The sequence below is a fragment of the Canis aureus genome, chromosome 20, assembly GCF_053574225.1.
Source record: "Canis aureus isolate CA01 chromosome 20, VMU_Caureus_v.1.0, whole genome shotgun sequence".
Lineage (NCBI taxonomy): Eukaryota > Metazoa > Chordata > Mammalia > Carnivora > Canidae > Canis > Canis aureus.
In genome coordinates, this window is record NC_135630.1 from 48991802 (window position 1) to 49010381 (window position 18580).

At 36.2% G+C, this 18580-nt stretch overlaps 1 protein-coding gene across 31 annotated transcripts in view; it reads right to left on the reverse strand.

Moving 5' to 3' along the window:
- Nucleotides 1–18580, reverse strand: part of LOC144291790 (uncharacterized) — a 186377-nt gene that overhangs the window by 41452 nt on the left and 126345 nt on the right. For 18 of the 31 annotated variants that reach the window (XR_013359298.1, XR_013359317.1, XR_013359311.1 and 15 more), the window contains one exon: nt 9072–9171. The exons of 12 other annotated variants lie outside the window; for them this stretch is intronic. The gene's annotated coding sequence lies outside the window, so the exon portion shown is untranslated. Of the gene's footprint in view, nt 1–1469; nt 2097–9071; nt 9172–18580 lie in introns of those variants that run through there. One more of the 31 variants, XR_013359297.1, reaches the window with a different exon arrangement.

Sequence of the window (18580 nt, forward strand, 5' to 3'; positions counted from 1 at the left end):
GGCAGGCTACAGCAATGACCCTGACGTTTTTTACTCATAAACTGATTATTTCAACAGATAATTAAAACCAAAGGGGGAACTTAGGCTCAATCTTTCAGTCACTTATGGTTGACCCCCCTTTTCTTCTTTTTCCCTCATGCAACCCAACTGTTTGCTTTAAAATGATCCTTCTAAGAATTATAGTTAATGAGGAAGTTTTAAGAAGCTAATCAAGATATTTTTAGAATATAATTAAAGAGGTTTTCTTTGTGTTTATTTTTTAATGTTTTTTTTCTTTCAAAAATGAGAGTAAAAATCTCAAAGCTTGATGAAATTTGCCAAGAGTGGTGCCGAGATGTTATGTGATTATCCCTTCCCTCTCTATTTTAGATCACAGATACTGAAAGATTATTTTATGAGTTAAATACAAAATTTTCTTCTATAAAGAAAATTGGTTTTCTCTCTAATTTATTTGTTTTAATGCTCCTTTTTCTGCATTAACACATGTTGAATTACATATCAGAAAACAAATATTTTGATTTGGGGTCAATGGTATCTTTTTTTGCTGCATAAATTCTTAAGAATCTTCCACTGAACCCCTTTTAGCTATATATTGGCTGCCTGGAGGAGTAAGTTTTCTATTCAATTTGCTGACATTATTTTAAGTACTTAAGTTTTTTCTGGATTTAAACAAATGAATCTTAATTAGACTTGCACAGACACTGCTGGTATCCAATGTATATTTTTTTTCTCATTTATACGAGAAATATATATGACTGACAGCTAGACTATGTTTCTTGCCGCATGTATCTAAATAGTGCCTATCATTTCTCCCTGCTAGAATGTGGCTAGAAGTGACACATGCATTTCCTATCTGAGGTCAGCGAGAGCATGTGGCCTTTCTCCATGCTCGCTCTCTCTTTTCCCATCTATCAGCTAAGGAGAGAGAACTTTAAGGATATGAAAGAGGACAAAGCTACAGGCTACAAGGAGCCCGGGTTCCTAGATTACTATACGAAGCAGAGACCACCTCCCTGACTTGCTCATGACAGATGTCAGCAAAAAATGGATTTTTACTATTAAGCATTAAGATACAGAGAATTTTTTACAATAGGTAAGGAATTCAAGACAAGTATGAACCTACCTACCACTTAAATTAGATTCAGCACCATATAATATGCTGTGTTAAATTGAATATACTTAGCAAAATAGTCCTAAATATGTATTTTCCAAGTTTCAAACACTATCAGCGGCTCTTGTTCTGATATTAGTTTCTTCATCACACCAATTAGAGCTTTAATTTTGCTTTAAATTTCTTCCTGTAGTCTTTCCTTTATATTACAACTGCCATAGAACAAACCAAAGGCAAAGGAATTGGAACAAGGTATGCATTAAAAAACGAAAACAAAGGACTGATATTTAAAAACAAACAAACAGAAAGAGATTTCCATGAGATTTTCAAATCATGGATATGCCAAGAAGAGTGACCCTGTTGCTGACATTAACTTTTCCTCAAAATTGATTCACAAAGTTATTTTAATTGATTCACAAAGTTATTTTAATATATCAAACTATTATCGGTGTCTTGACATTTTTGAGAGTGGAATAAAGCCAAATTAACCTTTTATAAAGATTACATTATTGCGTCATATAGCTGGTTTCTAGAATTTTATGTGTTATAAACTTAGAATTAAAAATGATTTCTTAAAATAAAGTCTCCTTGAATCTTTTCTGGTGCTTTAGGCACTGACTATATAAAAATCAAACTTCTCCAGTTATCCCATCCCTCCCTAACTTTTCTAAACTGAATTTTAAAAACTATATGCAATCAGGTATATTCATATGCATTTTATATGTGACTTCCATATACCACTTATATCTTCAAATAAATTTTTAACTATCCAGAATCCAATACCTTGTATTCCCCAAGGCACCTAACAAAATGTTAGACATATAATAAGCATGAAATCAACATATGCTTGTTCTTCTTGCAGAATAGACAAACTTTAAGAATTGATTCTCAAGGCATAGGATTGGCTACTGCGGTAAGTGGGTAAGCCTGGGAGTTTCTTTTCTACTATCTCTTCAGCAAAAAGTAGAATCGGCATGGTAGAGTGCTATTTGTAAAAAAGAAAATCAAGAGAAAAATTGGTCAATTTTGGCCAGTTCCCAGGGTACATATAGCCTAATGTGTGAAAGTATTTTACATGTGATATTGAAAATGGCATTGGAAGGATTTATTTTTCTAATTGTATATCTTTAACAATTTAAAATAATATGTGCTTTATTAATACAAAATCAAAATATTTTTAAAGCCCTATTTTTACATGAATAGTAAAGTCTAGACAAACATATGTGTATCAAGTTTCTAAAAATACTTTAAAATATACTTTTAATAATCTGTGTCTTTGTCTAAGTAGAAAAATAGCATTAGGAGGAGTCATGTCATTTTGTAGCCTCTCGACTGTCACTCTTTTAGTCTTCATCATTGTCTTCTTGTTCAATCTATAATATCCTCAAATTCAAAAGAACACTAAACCATGGAGAGTTTACACAAAAATATATTAACCATTTACTAGATTTTTACTAAGAGTAGATTAATATTACTATCTTAAGGGGAAGTTACTATATAATTTGTAATACAAGTTAACTGGTCCTCTTAATCTTAAGTTTTCCCTAACACATATAGAAGTCCTATTGATTTACACAATTATATAAATACAAGTAACCTGTGATTAAAATCTAATTAACATTGGAAACAACTTGCTAATTATAAAAACATGAGTTTATACACTCTTTATTTTTTTATTTTTTAAATTTATTTTTTATTGGTGTTCAATTTACCAACATACAGAATAACCCCCAGTGCCCGTCACCCATTCACCCCCACCCCACCCCTCCCTTTCCACCACCCCTAGTTCGTTTCCCAGAGTTAGCAGTCTTTATGTTCTGTCTCCCTTTCCGATATTTCCCACACATTTCTTCTCCCTTCCCTTATATTCCCTTTCACTATTATTTATATTCCCCAAATGAATGAGACCATATAATGTTTGTCCTTCTCCGACTGACTTACTTCACTCAGCATAATACCCTCCAGTTCCATCCACGTCGAAGCAAATGGTGGATATTTGTCATTTCTAATAGCTGAGTAATATTCCATTGTATACATAAACCACATCTTCTTTATCCATTCATCTTTCGTTGGACACCGAGGCTCCTTCCACAGTTTGGCTATCGTGGCCATTGCTGCTAGAAACATCGGGGTGCAGGTGTCCCGGCGTTTCATTGCATCTGTATCTTTGGGGTAAATCCCCAACAGTGCAATTGCTGGGTCGTAGGGCAGGTCTATTTTTAACTCTTTGAGGAACCTCCACACAGTTTTCCAGAGTGGCTGCACCAGTTCACATTCCCACCAACAGTGTATGAGGGTTCCCTTTTCTCCAAATCCTCTCCAACATTTGTGGTTTCCTGCCTTGTTAATGTTCCCCATTCTCACTGGTGTGAGGTGGGATCTCATTGTGGTTTTGATTTGTATTTCCCTGATGGCAAGTGATGCAGAGCATTTTCTCATGTGCATGTTGGCCATGTCTATGTCTTCCTCTGTGAGATTTATTCATGTCTTTTGCCCATTTCATGACTTGATTGTTTGTTTCTTTGGTGTTGAGTTTAATAAGTTCTTTATAGATCTTGGAAACTAGCCCTTTATCTGATATGTCATTTGCAAAAATCTTCTCCCATTCTGTAGGTTGTCTTTGAGTTTTGTTGACTGTATCCTTTGCTGTGCAAAAGCTTCTTATCTTGATGAAGTCCCAATAGTTCATTTTTGCTTTTGTTTCTTTTGCCTTCATGGATGTATCTTGCAAGAAGTTATGTGGCCAAGTTCAAAAAGGGTGTTGCCGGGCAGCCCTGGTGGCGCAGCGGTTTAGCGCCGCCTGCAGCCCAGGGTGTGATCCTGGAGACCCTGGATCGAGTCCCACGTCGGGCTCTCTGCATGGAGCCTGCTTCTCCCTCTGCCTGTGTCTCTGCCTCTCATTCTCTCTCTGTGTTTCTATGAATAAATAAATAAAATCTTAAAAAAAACAAAAACAAAAAGGGTGTTGCCTGTGTTCTCCTCTAGGATTTTGATGGAATCTTGTCTCACATTTAGATCTTTCATCCATTTTGAGTTTGTGTGTGTGTATGGTGAAAGAGAGTGGTCTAGTTTCATTCTTCTGCATGTGGATGTCCAATTTTCCCAGCACCATTTATTGAAGAGACTGTCTTTCTTCCAATGGATAGTCTTTCCTCCTTTATCGAATATTAGTTGACCATAAAGTTCAGGGTCCACTTCTGGGTTCTCTATTCTGTTCCATTGATCTATGTGTCTGTTTTTGTGCCAGTACCACACTGTCTTGATGACCACAGCTTTGTAGTACAACCTGAAATCTGGCATTGTGATGCCCCCAGCTATGGTTTTCTTTTTTAAAATTCCCCTGGCTATTCGGGGTCTTTTCTGATTCCACACAAATCTTAAAATAATTTGTTCTAACTCTCTGAAGAAAGTCCATGGTATTTTGATAGGGATTGCATTAAACGTGTAAACTGCCCTGGGTAACATTGACATTTTCACAATATTAGTTCTGCCAATCCATGAGCATAGACTATTTTACCATGTGTTTGTGTCTTCCTCAATTTCTTTCAGAAGTGTTCTATAGTTTTGAGGGTATAGATCCTTTACATCTTTGGTTAGGTTTATTCCTAGGTATCTTATGCTTTTGGGTGCAATTGTAAATGGGATTGACTCCTTAATTTCTCTTTCTTCAGTCTCATTGTTAGTGTATAGAAATGCCACTGATTTCCGGGCATTGATTTTGTATCCTGCCACGCTATCAAATTGCTGTCTGAGTTCTAGCAATCTTGGGACAGAGGCTTTTGGGTTTTCTATGTAGAGTATCATGTCATCGGTGAAGAGGGAGAGTTTGACTTCTTCTTTGCCAATTGGAATGCCTTTAATGTCTTTTTGTTGTCTGATTGCTGAGGCTAGGACTTCCAGTACTATGTTGAACAGCAGTGGTGAGAGTGGACATCCCTGTCTTATTCCTGATCTTAGGGGAAAGGCTCCCAGTGCTTCCCCATTGAGAATGATATTTGCTGTGGGCTTTTCGTAGATGGTTTTTAAGATGTTGAGGAATGTTCCCTCTATCCCTACACTCTGAAGAGTTTTGATCAGAAATGGATGCTGTATTTTGTCAAATGCTTTCTCTGCATCTAATGAGAGGATCATATGGTTCTTGGTTTTTCTCTTGCTGATATGATGAATCACATTGATTGTTTTACGGGTGTTAAACCAGCCTTGTGTCCCAGGGATAAATCCTACTTGGTCATGGTGAATAATTTTCTTAATGTATTGTTGGATCCTATTGGCCAGTATCTTGTTGAGAATTTTTGCAACCATGTTCATCAGGGATGTTGGTCTGTAATTCTCCTTTTTGGTGGGGTCTTTGTCTGGTTTTGGAATTAAGGTGATGCTGGCCTCATAGAACGAAGTTGGAAGTACTCCATCTCTTTCTATCTTTCCAAACAGCTTTAGGAGAATAGGTATGGTTTCTTCTTTAATCGTTTGATAGAATTCCCCTGGGAAGCCATCTGGCCCTGGACTTTTGTGTCTTGGGAGGTTTTTGATGACTGCTTCAATTTCCTCCCTGGTTATTGGCCTGTTCAGGTTTTCTATTTCTTCCTGTTCCAGTTTTGGTAGTTTGTGGCTTTCCAGGAATGCGTCCATTTCTTCTAGATTGCCTAATTTTTTGGCGTATAGCTGTTCATAATATGTTTTTAAAATCGTTTGTATTTCCTTGGTGTTGGTAGTGATCTCTCCTTTCTCATTCATGATTTTCTTAATTTGAGTCTTCTCTCTCTTCTTTTTAATAAGGCTGGCTAATGGTTTATCTATCTTATTAATTCTTTCAAAGAACCAACTCCTGGTTCTGTTGATCTGTTCCACAGTTCTTCTGGTCTCGATTTCGTTGAGTCCTGCTCGAATTTTAATTAACTCTTTTCTTCTACTGGGTGTAGGATCTATCTGCTGTTTTTTCTCTAGCTCCTTTATGTGTAAGGTTAGCTTTTGTATTTGAGTTCTTTCCAGTTTTTGAATGGATGCTTGTATTGCGATGTATTTCCCCCTTAGGACTGCTTTTGCTGCATCCCCAAGATTTTGAACGGTTGTATCTTCATTCTCATTAGTTTCCATGAATCTTTTTAATTCTTCCTTAATTTCCTGGTTGACCCTTTCATATTTTAGCAGGATGGTCCTTAACCTCCACGTGTTTGAGGTCCTTCCAAACTTCTTGTTGTGATTTAGTTCTAATTTCAAGGCATTATGGTCTGAGAATATGCAGGGGACGATCCCAATCTTTTGGTATCGGTTCAGACCCGATTTCTGACCCAGTATGTGGTCTATTCTGGAGAAAGTTCCATGTGCACTTGAGAAGAATGTGTATTCAGTTGAGTTTGGATGTAAAGTTCTGTAGATATCTGTGAAATCCATCTGGTCCAGTGTATCATTTAAAGCTCTCGTTTCTTTGGAGATGTTTGCTTTGAAGACCTATCGAGTATAGAAAGAGCTAGATTGAAGTCACCAAGTATAAGTGTATTATTATATAAGTATTTCTTCACTTTGGTTATTAATTGATTTATATATTTGGCAGCTCCCACATTCAGGGCATATATATTGAGAATTGTTAGGTCCTCTTGTTGGATAGATCCTTTAAGTATGAGATAGTGTCTCTCTTCATCTCTCACTATAGTCTTCGGGGTAAATTTCAGTTTATCTGATAATAAGGATGGCTACCCCTGCTTTCTTTTGAGGACCATTTGAATGGTAAATGGTTCTCCAACCTTTTATTTTCAGGCTGTAGGTGTCCTTCTGTCTAAAATGAGTCTCTTGTAGACAGCAAATAGATGGGTCCTGCTTTTTTATCCAGTCTGAAACCCTGCGCCTTTTGATGGGGTCATTAAGCCCATTCACGTTCAGGGTTACTATTGAGAGATACGAGTTTAGTGTCATCATGATATCTATTCAGTCCTTGTTTTTGTGGAATGTTCCACTGAACTTCTTCTTAAAGGGGAATTTTAAGAGTCCCCCTTAAAATTTCTTGCAGAGCTGGTTTGGAGGTCACATATTCTTTCAGTTCCTGCCTGTCTTGGAAGCTCTTTATCTCTCCTTCCATTTTGAATGAGAGCCTTGCTGGATAAAGTATTCTTGGTTACATGTTCTTCTCATTTAGGACCCTGAATATATCCTGCCAGCCCTTTCTGGCCTGCCAGGTCTCTGTGCAGAGGTCTGCTGTTACCATAATACTCCTCCCCATAAAAGTCAGGGATTTCTTGTCTCTTGCGGCTTTAAGGATCTTCTCTTTATCTTTGGAATTTGCAAGCTTAACTACTAGATGTCGAGGTGTTGAACGGTTTTTATTGATTTTAGGGGGGGATCTCTCTATTTCCTGGATCTGAATGCCTGTTTCCCTTCCCAGATTAGGAAAGTTTTCAGCTAGGATTTGTTCAAATACATATTCTGGCCCTCTGGCCCTTTTGGCGCCCTCGGGAACCTCAATTATACGTAGGTTTTTCTTCCTCAGGCTGTCATTTATTTCCCTTAATCTATCCTCATGGTCTTTTAATTGTCTCTTTTTTCCTCAGTTTCCCTCTTTGCCATCAACTTGTCTTCTATGTCACTCACTCGTTCTTCCACCTCGTTAACCCTCGTCGTTAGGACTTCTAGTTTGGATTGCATCTCATTCAATTGATTTTTAATTTCTGCCTGATTAGCTCTAAATTCTGCAGTCATGAAGTCTCTTGAGTCCTTTACGCTTTTTTCTAGAGCCACCAGTAGCTGTATAATAGTGCTTCTGAATTGGCTTTCTGACATTGAATTGTAATCCAGATTTTGTAACTCTGTGGGAGAGAGGACTGTTTCTGATTCTTTCTTTTGAGGTGAGGTTTTCCTTCTAGTCATTTTGTTCAGTGCAGAGTGGCCAAAAACAAGTTGTATTGGGAAAAGGAGAAAAAGAGAGGAGAGAAAGAAGGAAAGAAAAAGAGAAAAAGAAAAAAGGAAGAAAAAAAAGGAAAAAAGAGAAAGAGAAAGAAAAAGAAGGAATGGGAAAAAAAGGGTGGGGGAAGCAATCAGAAATCAAAAAAACAAACAAACAAACAAACAAACAAACAAAAAAACAACCCAATGGGGGAGTATCTTCTGATTCTGTGTACTTTAAGTGCCTTGACTTGCCCTGGAACTTGTCCCTCCAGCTGGTCTTCTGGGGGAGGGGCCTGTTGTGCTTATTTTCAGGTGTTAGCACTTGGGGGAGCTACTCTGCCCCCTTCCTGGTGCAGGGCTCAGTGGGGGTTGTTTACCCCGTGAGGCCCCAGGAGCAACAGCCCCAGTGGCGGGGCCAGCTCTGGAGCCCTGGATTCAGCCCCCGCAGTAGCTCCGGAGCTCTCCGTCTGCAGGGCCTGGAGGCTCCGGGCGGGGCCCCTGATCTGCTCAGCTCGGGGCAGGAGCGTCCTCGCTGTCCTGGGCCCTCCCGGCCTCTGCCTGTCCCGGGGGAGGCTGGATCCTGGGCTGTGTCCCGGCGCCCTGTGCTCCAGAGCCTGCGCTGTTGGATCCCCGCTCCCGGCCGTGCAGCCCCCTCTGCGGAGCTGCCCCGAGCCCCCCCCCCCCGAGCTGCTCCCGCCCCGCAGCCCCCTCCACGGAGCCGCCCCGGAGCCCCCCCGAGCTGCTCCCGCCCCGCAGCCCCCTCCGCGGAGCCGCCCCCGAGCCCCTCCGAGCTGCTCCGGGTCCCCCGTGCGCGCTGCAGACCTTAGGGAGCTCGGCGCACTCTACCGGGGCGCAGGTGTCTGTTAGTGTCCCCGGGAGCCCGAGGGCATCCCCGCCCTCCCGGGTCCTGCTCCACCTCCCCACGAGCCCCTTTCCCCCGGGAAGGTCGGTGCAGCTCTTGCTTCTCTGGGACGGGGCTCTCCTGTCCTGGGGACACTTGCCCCGGCCTCAGCCCGGCTCCTCGTGGGGCCCCTCCCCCTTGGAGGCCTTTTATTTCTTTCTTTATTTTTCCCCGTCTTCCTACCTTGATAGAAGCGCGAACTCTTCTCACTGTAGCGTTCCAGCTGGTCTCTCTTTAAATCTCAGGCCGAATTCATAGATTTTCAGGATGATTTGAAGGTTTTCTAGGTAATTTGGTGGAGACAGGTGATTTGGGGACCCTACTCTTCTGCCATCTTGCCCCTCCTCCCCTCGAGTTTATGTATTCTTTAAAGCATTTGTGCATAATTCATGATATATCTTATAAGTACCCCATATGAACTTTGGAAACATGTTTGTTGAGCATTGATGGCTGTAACAAGTTAGGAAATGAATGCTCAAGAGAATGAAGGTTATAGTTGTTCACTAAGCAAATGACCAAGTTCGTATCTACAACTTTTCAAAGACTCATATATATGTGGTTCTATTAGTGTAATATTACACTCAAAAACTGTAGAAGTGCTAGGCCCTTGAGAGATACTTTGATATATAATGTCTTTTTCAGGAACTCCCAATTGATATGCCATGAAGAGATTATGGGAGTGCTACCTGAAATATCAAACCCTTATACTTTGGAGTAGCCAAAACAGCCAGCTACTTGTCTCTGCTTAAGTAGCTTCATTTGGATTCCTTAAAGGACTGCCCAAGTGGAACAGACTCATTGGCATGCCTTCAGACTCCACTGTCCTTGAGTGCAATGAACAACAGCTGTCTGCATGCCACCATGCCCTGAGCATGGTCAATGAGGTGCTCTACCTTGGATATCCCATCCATAGTCTACAGGAGCATGCACCAACTCCTTGGATAAGGAGCCTATGGAGCTTCAGAGAGTTTGTGTTCCACATGCTCAACTGTTTGAAAATCTTAAGAAATGCATGTGGCCATTTCATGAAGGCAAGGTTAGATTATTTTTCAGCTTGGCACACATTTCACTAATAATTTTATTTTTTCTTACCATGACTATATTGCATAGGATTTTTTTCACCATGTCATGTCCTAAAGAGATATACACAAACACTTTCTATCTTATCCCAGTATGTCATATACATTTGATGTTCCATATATGACATGATGTGAAATATATTGGGAAGTGTATAACCATTTTAATATTAACAAAAAATTTAATTTTTATTAATATGTAAATGTAAAGATGTGAAATCTATAGATAATTTAGATTCACATTATGAGTTGATAATTATTTTAAAGTTTGAATTCTTAGTGATTATGTATCAGCACACAGTACTTATATGGTACTTCATAGGGCTTATACATACAACATTATTTAATTTTTACAACAACTCTATGGAAAAAAAAGTATTATTATCCTTATTTCAGATATTTGAACCAAGTAATGTCCCAGAATCATAGAGCCAATAAACCGTAAAGTAGAAATCTAAAATGTGATTTTTGCTAACACTATCACTCTCTCTAAATTTTTAGTTATATTAACCTGAATTTCTATTTAAATGTTATGAATAACAATATAGATTCCTATTAAAAGTCAAATAGTAAAGAGTTCATTAACAAACATTATTAATCCCTACTATAATATTGGTTTTGCAATTGCTTTCTTTCTATATGATTGGTTTCTGTCAACTTAATCTTCTTACAGACATGTTCTCTTTTATATTGCCAACTCTTAGGAAGAATAAATGGTAGATGAGAGCAATGAAGGGAAAAGACTTGAAACTGGTCTTTCAACTAAGTTAAGTTTGGTGCCTCAGCTAAATCAAGAAATTAAATTGAGGCGATGTCCACTATTTCTCATGGACAATCTTATGTGGCAGAAAAAAGTGAAAAATTTGCTCTTTGCCAAAATACTAGGAATCGGAACTATATATCTGATCTTGTTGTCTACAAATGTTTACAGAGAAGAGTTTTTTTTATCATCAGTTTGGTTTCATCACTTCAAATATTATCTATTTCTAAAAGCCTTTCTTGATAAGTTACGACCACAGTTGACCTGGGTCTTCTCATTTCCCTGTCCTATTAGTTTTAGTAATCATTTTTCATTCTCACTGGACCATGTGTAAAGTAAATCTCAATTATCAAATTGTCCAATATGTATCTACAATATGTTCCTTGGGAGCCAGAAGATAAATTAGAAAGAAATGCAGATCACTATTATCTCCAGAGGAGACCTGACTTGCCCAATGTCACACAGTAAGTTAGTGGCAGACTTGTTTAATGTCACCTCTCTTAATACTATATCATTGCTCTTGCTGTCACTAGGGCGAATTTAGCTTCACTTGTCTGTGAACTAGACAGTATGGTTTACTGAACACTTAATGGAAGTGAGCATTAAACTAACATTCTTTCTTCTTTCATAACAAGGTTTGTGAAATAGAGCCTCCTCTACTGAACCCTTCTTGATTAAACAGAAATGAATACAAATTGCCTTGCCCTACTTCTAATTTCAGAGGGCAACTTGTATTTCCACAGTATGAGAAGTCATGGAAACTCCACTAAGTACTTGAATAATTGTAGTACCTAATATTATGACTACGGACTCCTCTGAGTACAATAGTTTAAAAGAATTTTAAATATTTTAGCAGTAAAACTTCCAGCATTATGTCCTTTTTACTACTATACACAAACAACTGTTTATTATTTGAGTTTTTTGACCAAGTCTCCACATCAACAAAGACTAAAGAACGTTGTGCTATTTTATCCAGTAGAATAGTCTGACTTAGGATGGCCATGGGAGATAATCAACCATTTTGTACAAAATGGACTCATACAAATATCAGCAATCACCAGTTTAAGATGCTAATTTTACAAATAGAGGAATGACTGCTCAGAAAAGTTAATGATTTATGCAAGTGACTTTGGTTACAAGCAGAGCTAGGAATGTGACTTTCTATCTTCCAGCACATGTTCTTGTCACCTCAGCACATGTTTCTTAATAGGTATCTTGGTGTTTTATACATAACAAATGCAATAAAATGAATATTAAAATGCAAATAACTTTATATTTCTATTGACTCTAATTATTAATTTAACAAATATTGCTTATCAACACTACAGTTCATTTGGAACATAGCAATTGAAATTCCTGGGTTGGATTCATCTTCTACAATATATAAAGTTTTAAAAATAGCTAAAGATAAAAAGTTCTATTGGTAGTGATGCAAATAGATAAATACTATTTCTACTTATAGTGTGTAAAAATACACATAATTATAAGACATTTGAGTCTCCATCTACAAGATCAAAAAATATATTCATTTAATTGAATGCGAGGCACTATTTCTGATAAGATTCACCAATATTTTACATGATAACATGGAAAAACCCAATAATACCAACATAGCTATGTCATAATGCTAAGGTGCAATCCACCACAGACACATTGAAATATCAGAGATTTAAAAATATATAGAAATGAAAAAAAAATATATAGAAATGTTTTTTATAATTTATAAAGGATGCTCTATCTTTATTTATATGCTCTATCTATATTTATAAGGAAGAGAGATAAAGAAAGGGAGAAACTACTATGTATTAGGCACTGAGTTCACTGATTTTAGAGGTATACTTTCATTCAATACTCATAGCTGTCCTTTGAATTGCATACTATTTTTATTCCACTTTACAGATGAAGGAGCTGGGATTTACAAAATGACTTTCCTAGATCACATTCTTTCACTAATACTAAACAAGCACATGGTTAGTAATAGTTTGTTAGGTGATCACTATTCTGCTAGGTGACTTGTGCTAAATTGAGTGCTGTCCTCAGGTGCATTACATCTAGTTAAATCAAGTCTTGCACACTGGGAACAAGCAAGAATCCTGTATGTTAACAAAGTCTAGTCTATGATCATATATTGAGTTTTTTTGCCTAATGCCCTTTTGTGACCAAAAAAGATGTGCACATAATTTGTGGAAACCAAAACAAAACAAAAAACAAAAAACAAAAAACAAACAAACAAACAAAAAAACAACCTTGAAACAAGAATTTGCTTTAAAGGGTTAAAAATAAAATGGAGCCCAATGTTCATGCCTTTACAAAAATAAAGTAAAAAAGAAAAAAATTGAGCATGGATTCTCATATATTTGTAGTACATTATTTTTCTTCTTTCTTTCCTTTTACTTCTGCCTCCCAGAAACACAATAAAGTCAGTAAAAACTTGAAGAATGGGAAAGCTTGAATAATACACAGGAGATATTCAAATCTCTTCATTTGGATGATTAGGGAATAGGGAGGTTTCTGTTTTGTATTGTTTTGTTTTCTTAACACCATGGACAGTTTTTATTAAGTTCAAAGTAATTGGGATTTGTGCACTCCATTTATGTGGTATTTGTCAAAAAAGGACAGAATGAAAGAAAGAAAACACACACACACACACACACACACACCCTGAACTAGTACGCGTGCTAGAGTATCACAGAGAATTCAAACAGAATTGGGAGCTTTTGCACTAGGGAACTATATTTATTGAAGCAGAAAGTATCCTCTGTGTGAATAAGCTTCCCTGAAATATGTTGGCATAAATGTGCTTAAACTCATTTAGAATACCATACTGTCTACAAATTCTCCATGCTTGTCAAGTCCCTCAAACTATACTTCAAGTCACCTCATCACAGTAGTGTTCTATTTTGTGATAGTTTTTGGTAAGAAGCACTCAAAATTTCAAAACCTAACCACCAATATTTTAAAATTCAATAATCATCATTTAAAATTGTCATTTGCCAATGTCATTATGTGTTTTAATAGTTTTTAAATCACATCTCTAAATGTCAGTATATATATATATATTTATATATATAATATATATGTACGTATTCTCTAATATAAGTCAAATTCATTTTTTTTTTGTTTTTTGTTTTTTGTTTTTTTTTTTCAAATTCATTTGTTAATCTTGGTTTAGTGATGGGAATTATTCTGACTTCTATTTACCTTACCACCTAGGGATATTTTGGAAGTGGAAGTTCGTTGTCTCTTTTTTTAAGTCACTCTTGGGATAGAAACAAATAAGGATACATAATAAGCTGAAAATTAGTTGAGAATCTTCATTAATTTGTCCCAGATAGGGCCAGACATTCTCCAGGTGATTCTAGTGTGCTACCAGGTTTAAGGACCATGGATATGTCAATGAAAGTGTGATTATCATGAAAGGTACTTATTAATAAAGATGTACTTCATGGAATCTATGACAACATAATGACTACACCTCAACAAAGATTCGGACCAAAATATAAGAAAAGAGTAAGAGAACCCAGCAAGTCTTTCATTTGTCATCTTGGCATTCTCCCTTTTTGTTATTTTTCTCTATCTCTTACTTTCCTGCTATTTATTTTACCAATACTTCTGAAATTCAGAGTTTAGTCAAGATTACTCTGCAATTTCTCAGCTTCAGTTATAAATTGATGAGACAGTAAGCCTGGCCATTTTTGAGTCATATACTCACCCTTAAACCACTCAACTGTGACCTGACTCTGAGGTTATATATGGTGAGTTTGTGGTTCTCTTATGAGGATGGGAGTAAAACGATGGAGATGGGGGAAGGGAGTATGCACAGACAATCCCAAAATGTTGACAAGGGAATTTATTAATTTATCCTTAATGATCTAGCCTCAGTACTATATACATAGTGGTAGATTAGGACCTGGGAATACTTGTTTTGATCCTGAAGATGCAAATAAGAAGTAACTTTAAAACTGACTTACACTATTAATTTCATTAACATTCTACTGCTAATTATCCACATATCCAAATGACTCCCATCAATAGAACATTGGCTCCTCGTTCTCGGTCATAAGTATGTTAATGTAAGTCCCTCTTCTGTAAATATATACATTTACTGACTGTACGTAATGTAAGTAGCATCCATTATTTTGTTTCTTATGTTATCATTATTTACAATTATGGAATGTTTTTCTATTAGATTGTTCAAAATGATAGTGCTGGAGGAATAAGAAGACATCATAAACAAACCCTAGCTAGGATATATCCAGATTTTATTCAGCCAATTTGGGAGGCTTCTTTAAGAAAATGAATAAAAATTATGAACATAAAGTTAAGTATGCAAAGGATATCTGTTCGAACAGATTGTAAAATAAATCAAATTATTTTTTAAATATGATAATTATCACAAGTATTAAAAATTTTGGAAACATGACGTCTTTAAATGGATTAACAGACATACCTCTTATAATACTTTATTCCTACATGTTTTGGCTCATACTTTTTGATTGCCTCTTCATATGGTAAATTTTGTTATTAATCTATTCTTTCTTCTAGCAAACTTGATTAATTTTTATGTTGAATGTTAGACTATATAATCAAACCCAGAGAATTTTTCAGTATTTATTATTACTACTACAAAGTCGTGGGCTATATTCATAGAAAATTTGGAAAATTCTGTTTTGTGTGATTTCTCTTAAAAAGATGGAAAAATAATGAATTGATAACTTTACATTACTAATTATTTATTTGACTTGGATAAACCTCTTTTAACCAGGTTTAAACGAAAAACAATTTTTTCTTTGCTTGTAACTACATAAATATAAATAAATATAAATATATGTATATAAAATTCTCCCAATCACTATATATATATAAATACATGAAGAATTTTCCACACACTGGCTTGTGCCTCTATATGTTTCAAATTTTTTACTTCTTCTATTATCCACATACTTCCTTTGGCAAATGATACTTGACAAGTTAATTTTGTAGTAAGATCACTTGATCTAAACCTTCATTTCATGACTTCATGTAAATCAGTATAGTGGTGAGAAAGGATATTACTAAGTTATTTGTATACAGAGGATGACAACAATAACCTTAAGTAAATACAAAAGTGACTACAAACCATGATATACATCAGTACTCCCCAAATAATTTTATCTTGTCTATTGCTAACCTTTAGAATGTTCCCAACTGTTCTAATGTCTCTGCACACAGAGAAAATTGACTACAGAGCTACTGCATAGCAAAAGGCCATGGACTTAATTGATTTAGGTTTGGCAAAAATACAGGATCATGTGAGTAGATTGCTAGAGGTCCTTCCTGTGCCTTTGAGGGACCTACGTAGGAAAGGATTCACAAATTTCTAGCCTAAGTAGCTTCGTGGTACATCCCCTCAAAAATAAAAATAACTCCCCATCTTGTCACTAACACAGTATTTATGAGGAATGAATAAATAAAAATTACGTTGTTCTGGTAAGCTCCTGATGTTGTATAGCAGAAATTACAAAATGGGGAGTAGGGTTGGGAAGTGGGGCCTAATACTTTCTCCTCTACTTTCAAATTAAATAAAAAACTAGGGATGTCTGGGTGGCTCAGCGGTTGAGCTTCGGCCTTTGGCTCAGGGTGTGATCCCTGAGTCCCACATTAGGCTTCCTGCATGGAGCCTGCTTCTCCCTCTGCCTATGTCTCTGCCTCTCTCTCTCTCTCTCTCATGAACAAATAAAATCTTAAAAAATATATAAAACTAGATATGAAACTAATATGATGACTATATAATTATCTCTTCCATCATGAGGGAGATTTCAAATGTGGCTGATAGAGATTGTTTTGTTGGTATGGCAATGTAGACATGGCATAAGAACGGAAATGCAAAATCAAAATCAAGTACTATCGAATAAAAATCTAGAACAGAGGCATAATTTCATAATCGTGGTTTCTTAAAGCAAAATCCATAAAGTTTGGTGATGAACAGAATCAGACACTTCCATAGCAATAAAAAAGAGCAGAAAAACAGGAAAAGACACAAAAGACAGGCTTTGTGTAAAAATTACTCAAGAATGACCACAAAGATTAGAAATAACAAAAGAGAAAGCATCCTAGAAAAATCAACACTGAGGGGAAAGAAGGACTAAGGTACAGCATGGTTTTTCCTAGACTTAAGACTCAGTCTCCTCTCAAACCTGATTATTCAGTTACATTAATACAAGAAACTTTGTGAAAAAATATAATTCTTTTGTTAATTGATTTATCAGTTATTTATTAATTTCTACTATTTGCTAAGCACTATACTTCTCATCGGAGGTTACAATTCATGATGAAATTATCATTTTGACAACATAGATTGCCAAAATAACAAGGAGAAATAGGAAGCACAGAAATGTCCAAGGACTGAAATTATTAATAAAACTCTAGGTGTCTTAGCAAGAATTTTCGAGTGTCCTGATTTCATTAACATATTGCCTTAAAAAAAAGTCTTTGCAAAGGACAGAGATAATGACATAATCAAATGGCTTCCAATCACTTTAGGATGGAAGGGTCTTTTCTTTCTTTCTTTCTTTCTTTCTTTCTTTCTTTCCTTCCTTCCTTCCTTCCTTCCTTCCTTCCTTCCTTCCTTCCTTCCTTCCTCCCTCCCTCCCTCCCTCTCTTTCTTTCTTGATGTAAAGGAGATCTGGATTTATTTTTAATTTGCTATAAATAATACTCAGGACATTTATATTTATTCTCATTGACTAGAAATGTACAAATGATGGTGTTAAATTGATTATTTATTTAATGATTTTTCTTATTCTCATTACACCCTATTATTTGTAAATTCCATTAACAGTTTTTTGGGGGGTTTTGTTTGTTTTCTGTTTTTTTTTTTTTTTTTTTTTTTACACACTAGAACATTAAAGGCAGGCAAGGCAAAATTCTAATTATCTTTTGTTGCAAAGCACCATATGTTGCTGCTTTAACATCAGAAAATACAATGAAGAACATTCAGATATTAAACAAAACTTTGATGAATCTAGCTGGGGTGAAAAAGTTAAACTGGTCAACACATTGCAAAGTGAATCCATTTATGACACACTTAATCATGCCAAAATATTTACCACTCAGCATAAGCACCCATCATGAAAAGGAAAGATGTGGTTCATCATTTTAATATTCAATATAATTCTGTATCCAGCTGTGGCCCTCTAGAAATTTAAAAATTTTTTGTGTATGTTTGGAGTTAGGAAAGGGGAAGGATGAAGTGGGAGGGAGACGTGTAGATCCCTTACAAAGCAACCAGATGTTTACTCTGGCACTTTACATAAAAGTTAAGAGAACATTAAAAATATTGATTGTGCGTGTACACTTTGGTTAAAACTGTTTTTAAGGCGTGCTTTATGATTTATTTGATCTCTTGCAGAGAAGAAAGATGGGAGTTGTTTCTTAAAGATTTTAAAAACAAATATGCATCTAATTTTGTTAGGAAAATGTTATAATTCCATTATATACATTTTTAGCTGGAAGAAAAGTATGATAGGGAATTCTTATCGACTACTAAACAGCAAGTGTGTTCTAAGTCATTATCTTTGTGTTTAGGTAGCTGAATCTCTCTTCCTTCGTAAGAAATGACTGAGAACCAAGTAGATATCAGGCACTTGCTTTGTTCTAACAAATCAATAGAATAGCATTTGTTTAAATCCTAACAAATCAACAGAATAGCGTTTGTCTGAAGGAAGACAGGCCTTTTTCTGCAACTTCCTATCACTGTAAACATTTTTAAATAATAGATTTTCTCAAAATTGGAAATCATGTCTTTTTGAGACCCATATAAGTATTATAATCAAATAGCAAGAAAAGCTAGTCTCAAGACTTAAGCTAAATGAAGA